The sequence below is a fragment of the Penicillium antarcticum genome, assembly GCF_028974205.1.
Source record: "Penicillium antarcticum strain IBT 31339 chromosome Unknown utg000007l_segment0_segment0, whole genome shotgun sequence".
Taxonomy (NCBI): domain Eukaryota; kingdom Fungi; phylum Ascomycota; class Eurotiomycetes; order Eurotiales; family Aspergillaceae; genus Penicillium; species Penicillium antarcticum.
The window spans coordinates 431,390-437,907 of NW_026695305.1; positions in this window are offsets into that span (position 1 = coordinate 431,390).

Below are 6,518 nucleotides of genomic sequence, written 5' to 3' on the forward strand. Positions count from 1 at the left end.
TTCGTCGTGGAAATCTTTGAACCAAAAGGGTAAAAAACGACATCCACGTGATACTCTCAAGGTGGTTGGTCTGACCTGACGACTCACCTTTTAGCTCGGACGAGATGTATCTTCTCCCCAACTCTACTTTGCGAGCCTCGGTAAAATAGTCACGGTGCTGAGCAAAGTGGTCTTCTAATGTGTTGATATAACGGACGTACTCAGTTCATCCCTGTCCCCGATAGATGTCAACTTGAAGATGCACCGAGTTTGGCGGAGTGGTCGGGGTTTGATGGCCAGGTGTAGGTTGAATTTCCACCCGTAGCAAAGCGGGCTGAAGGACGGCCTGATGTTGTGAAGGACTTGTGTTCTCAGTTCTCTCATTTCCGAGAGAGGTTTCGGAGAAAAATTCCCTGATTCCCATCTCGTGCCCCTCGTTCCCGAGTCACAATGTATGGGGAGAGGATCTAGAGAGGCTAAGCCTAGCGACGGCTTTGTCAGTTCGTTTTCTCTTACCTGGTAGCTCTTCCAGGATATGGCATGTTCATTCGCGTCGGTTCAGAGATATGGGGTGTAGGCTCTATTGCCGGGCTGTAAGGCCGTTGGACCGCTGGAGGATCAATCTTTGATCGTATCCACTTAGAAGTTACCGGCGTAGGCCGCTAGTAGATATTATGTAGTTTCCAAACGGGTCGCTATCGGTTGGTGTCGTTTTCACTTCGCTTGAAATCCCATAGTTTTGTATCAAGTCATCCAAAGAAACAGAGAAGGCAGACGACTCCGAAATATCCAGCGAATCAAGAGCAGTTGACGGCTGGGGACTGGTCGAACCAGAGGCATCGGTGACCACACTATTTTGAGCATTATGGAGGCGTGACTGCTCTTCTTGTAGCTTAATTTCCTTCTCGGCTAACTGTGCCTCAAGCTCTGCGAGATGTCTGCGGTGTTGTGATATGAGACTGGTGCAGATCAGGAACCAAGCCGCACCGTCGGAATTAGCTCCGAAGTGTCTATACAGACGACCAAGTTGGCTAATTGTTGTATATATAGGCTCATGTATCCCCCTGAAATAACAAGTCAATTCATACCTCCGAACAACAACAGGCGGGCGCGTGCCGTTTCTAGTTTTTGGCGAACCTCGAGAATCTTTTGTTCAAGACGAGGATCTTTACTGTCGGTGTCGTTCATCTTGTAGGCTTTGGGGGAAGTGCCCGGCGTGATAAACACCATCAAGGGTGCCAGCGACCATGCATCACGGTTGTGAAGGGTTCTGTTAAAACCCCCAAAACCTTTTGTCGAACTGAGGGGTGGTATTTTACCACTAAGGACAGAGTTATTCATCAATTACCCATTCTCTCTTTGTCTCTGTATGGTAAACGGGGTACGTTCGGCATACCAGCGTCGTAATACGCTAGGAACGACTCCTGAGATCTGATAATGCTTCAACAGAAAAGACCCAGATAGAACAACATCAATGCATCTCAATGGGACACCTCAATACTAGCACATACCAGTGTCTGTCAATCCGACACCTTTTTCCAAAGGGAAAAGAAGGAAAGAGTACCTGTACGGCTTAGTCTCTACCTGAGATCGGTTAGCCGAGAGGTGTCACTCAATGCCAAGCCCTCTCCGAAACCACTCAAATCGTCCTCGCCCAAGAGGCTTGGTGAACCCATCTGCAATTTTGTCTGTAGTTGGAATGTGGTGTTTAGTGGTGTAGTGATATATCACGATGGCCCTCTATGTGCCAATCCGATTCCACGCCGTGAGGCTTCATCTATGATTCTCGCCTCTAGATACTGGAAGTGGCCTTTTACAAGCACGCGTTTAACTCGTTCCCGCACTGTAAATTTCAACAGAGTCCAGTCTAAATATGCTCGTTTCCAATGCCATCCCTCTCCCCACCTGCTTTGTCATTTCATAGAACGAAGCTTTTCCTTTTTGATTCGGTCTAGTTGCTTTCTTTCTCCGGTTCTCGAAAAAAGTATCACCGCCTTTGTCTGATCATTCCTGAATTATAAATTTAGTCTTCAACGTAAAAACGGAGAATTATTGACGAACACTTCTCTTCAAATCTCTCAAATCTTGAAAAGTCGGATGGAAAGATAGGTAATCCATCCAAAGTTTGGTTGATCCACCAACACTCTCTTCAGCCATCGTCTCTTCGCGTTTAAAATGTTTGGCATAAGTAATAAACGCATTTTTGGGGAGTTCAGTTTCTCCAATAAGTTGACGTCAGCTGCGCACGGAAGAGTATTATATGAACAATGCGTAGGATAGTGATGCCGATGATGCCGATGTCGAAAACTGACGATTCTTCCAATGGTAGCGACAACGTACCAATAAAGGCTTCCACGTCCCATCTATTGCACATTGGGCACTTCTCAATGGCCTTGTTCCATACGAGTAACTTACATAGTTATCCTCCCGCATGGTGGGCCGCATGTTTTGAATGCATCACCAATCACATACTTGCAGTTCTAGCAACAATCGTATCCGTACAAGTTATATCTCTCTTGTCTTCGTTTAAGTGTATATACAAGCTCATCCCAGAGATTCAATAATGCAGTATGTATCTCCCTTGAGTCCATAGCCCATTTGTGCATTTCAGATTTGAAAAATCTCTTGATCATGCATACAGTACTAGAGAGAAACCGGGAAACGTTTGAAGTCCCACCGTAGCTCTGCAGCCGGTGGGCCTCACTACATGAACAGACTGTATCGCTTGCAGGTCATGTGTCAAAAGAGCGCAAGCCCAGTCCCAAAAAAGAAAAGGTCAAATAGTACATCTCGTGCCCACCCTCGGCCCAAGATAAGAAATAACGTGACTTTTTATTTCATGACATACTTTTTTTAAAAAAAAGCAAAGGATTCCTGAAAAACAAATTGATTCAACGAACATTTAGAAATTGTAGAGCAAAATATTAATCGAATTTAGCGGGCATTGTGTTCTTGTTGAGAGAATTTCTGTCGATCCTTGTACACAGACTTAGAAAATCCACTCCCTGTCATCGACATCTAGAAGCTCTCACTGAGCCGAAAGATTATCATAGCCAGGCTGTGAAGATATGTGAGTCTACTTATCAGACTTGGAAACTGGCAGACTTCATGAACACGTTCACCTGGGGATAATCACGCATTGCTCTCCGGCCAGTATCCGGACCCTGACACAAGTAGGTAGATATAGCTAGGCTTCCCAAAACTGAAGCCGTTCCAATGACTGTTTGGAGAGGATATTTGTGTTTCCGAGAGGGAGTTTAATCCCGACTTACACTATATTAGAAGCTCCAAATAATGCAAGCCACCAACGAGAACAAAGAATGATGCAATAAACAATGAGCATGGTATTCAGGATATTCTAGCATAGCCATTCCGATGGTGCATCTACCGATGATGCTTTAATTTGTAGTGCTTTTGAGCGTTGTCTTTCCGTGTGAATTTCGTCTTGCATACAGGGCAGACAAACAGCTCCTTGGGACCCCAAATTCTTTCAGCTAGATTCCTGTGACTAACTTTGACGTGCCGAGCAACGTCCTTTTTTGCAGCTGCTTTGTATGGGCACTCGGCACATTTGAAAAGTACAGTGTGTACTCGAACACGTTTCCTGAGATTCATTAGAAGATGAGCAAAGGTATAATCGATTTTGGAACATACTTCAACTGACAGTCAAGACCATAGCCTTCTAGCCTTTGACATTCTTCGAATTGATACAAGTACAGTTCATCACGTGGCGAAGAGGCGACCACTTCATCTGAAGGCATCTCAGCTTCTTCAGATTTCCAGTCGCACATTGCTACCGCGTCATGATCCACAGACTCATAATTGATATTTATCATTGGGCCAGTCAAGTTCGTAAAAGAAGAACTACCAGACGTGTCGCTTTCGTTGTTCAGGAATTCGTCGCATACAGTACTCTACAGAGACTCATTTGCATCGACGATTTCCTGTAGAGCAGGAGACGATATTCCAGTTGGATATAGAAAGGCAGGCCCTGTGGTGGGATTTTCAGGATTTTTATCTTCTTCGGTGATGTTTGACTCGAACATCGTGGAAATTGCATCGGTCGGAGGACAGCTTGAAGACGCATTCCCCGCCCTGGGTGGTAGGTTGACGGAGAATGAACTCGGAAGATGGGCCGTATAGGCCCCTGGGTCATCATTTCCCCGTGACCAAAGCTCCATGGCTGGCGTTGTCAGATGGTGGCCAAATGGGAGGTGAATAGTGCAACATCGTGAGCCGAAGCCAGATATAAATAGTCCATGCCAGCCGAGAGACCGACCCTCCCCCGGTGGGTCCAAAGACAATTTCCAGGCAACAGAAAGATAAGACGATTGTGAAATCCACTTTATCTAAATTTGCTTATCAGTGCAGATTGGGTAGCCATGCATGTATGTAATCTGTATTAGCCATTCTTCTTTTCAACACTGGCCTCCCCTCACCGTCTAATTTACTTGTATGCGTTTGTGGAATTCCGAACGCTGGAAAAGAGGTGCATCTCATGTCCCGTACCAAGTGTCTTTCACACTGAAATTCGCTTTGGCCACGTCACAGCGGCAGGCGGAGAATCGCTTTGATGCACTACTCTCTGTCAAGTAAATGACTCACAAATAATATGCGTGCATTTGATTGATTCCAAGCCGGTTAATCGGCAGCACTCACGTGGGGCCCTGTCATAGTATCCAGAGTCATTATTTGTCCACTAAGCCTAAATTTGGGGTTTCGCTATAAAGGTTAAGATCAACTTGGGCGAGGAGGTATTCGGCTTCTTCGGACTGAAAGTTAACTTAGTGAATCAATCCGAGGACCCCAAGTAAGGTAGTGGAAGTGCTTCAATGTTCCTAGTAAATTGCAAAGACATATGTCTCGCTCGTAGTTCCTGGAGGGTGTATGATGTAGTCTTAGGATTTATGCGACCATCCAGTGATGCTACCTCAGACGATCTCCGAAATATTTTCCACGCTATCCCACAAGAGCAAAGGAGTGTCGGGAGCCCCAATCGATCAAGATCAATGTTTTTGAAGAACCCCCCATAGTCCCGGGTCGCTACTATTTTCTGAGCTCCATGCTGCTCGTTCGTCTCCCCTCAAGCAGGCAAGACTCGATTTTGCTTTTCCCACCTTGCCTCTCTATTCTGTATATAAAAGGCACTGCAATACAGACCACTTGTCGCAGACAGTCCCTAACTGACGTTACGGTCAAAAAAACCGCGGCGACAAATGAAGTCACTCTCTTTGTTCCTATCGACTGCGTCAGAACACCAATGAATAATCCATCAAGCCATCTTAATTTGTTGTTGCAAGAATACGTTTCCTATGGAATGTTAAAATACGCTTGGTTGAGAGAGATGAAATTCTACATGATTCAAGCAATGCGTGATCTGATAAAGCGAAGAAAATTGCTCAACGAGCTGTTTTCCGCCAAAAGGTTGCCACAGTAGCCGCTCTCTGCATGTTGCAGAAGGCCACTCATGAACGCGAACGGTGTTTGGCAGCGTGAGCACTGAAAATCGAACGAATTATCATCACATCTATAATGCTGTGCCTGATAGCACTCAAATGCTAGCTGATTTATCTCCTCAAGGCCAATTCCAGAGACACATGTTTCAGCCTCCAAATGCAATATTAACGCCGAGTGCGTCACGAATTTTCGTGAACACCCTGGGCAGATGATATTCTTTTCGACATGGGTAATCATATGCTAGTTTGAGGCGTTAGAAAGAAAGTTGGGGTATCATAATTGGGCCGGGTAACGAACGTTGTTCCGATTTTCTGAATTGTAGAAGTACCGGCGACATGTGTTACACATATTATGTTTCGCAACGTCGTGTTGGACAAGCTGGTTCGGAGCTTTGAATTGTTTATCGCAAGGTGCACATATATAATGCACCCTTTCTAGATGATCATCTAATTCACGTTCTGTTGCGTAATCAAGCGGCGAAGAGCAGTGATGGCAGATATTGTGGTTCGGGGAGTCTTTAATATGCTGCTGCCGCGCATCAGTCGAGGAGAAGCCTCTCTCACAACGGGTACAGTAGCGGGTCGTTGACGCCATGTTGACAAGCAACTTCAGTTAGTATTTTGAGACGTCAAGGTCAGCTATGACAAGAGTTGTGTAACTGCTTGGTGCGGGGCTTCAGGAGGAAATATATATTATGTCCACCGGAGAGGGAATATCTTTTATTCCGAAAGTCGCCTCTCGTAGAATATACCTTCTCTATGTGTGATGCTTCTTTATGATCCTCCTTTTTATTTCTATAGCCTATCAAGTCTCCACGTCGAAATTAATGTTCATTGGTCTTTTCCAATTCCCTAGATTATTTTCGGAAGTTCAGTGTATATTAATTCGATGCTGTAAATCACTTCGGTCTCGCAAAATGTAATCAACTTTTGATAGAAGATGCCTCTCATTATTCCCAGCCCGCAACAGGAACTAAATGCGTAAGCACGCCACGTATGTCTGTTTAACGAGATGGATCTATAAACCATTTACTAGAGATGACTTCTCTTGAGTACGGAAGACTTCCATTTTCGCAGTCAGGT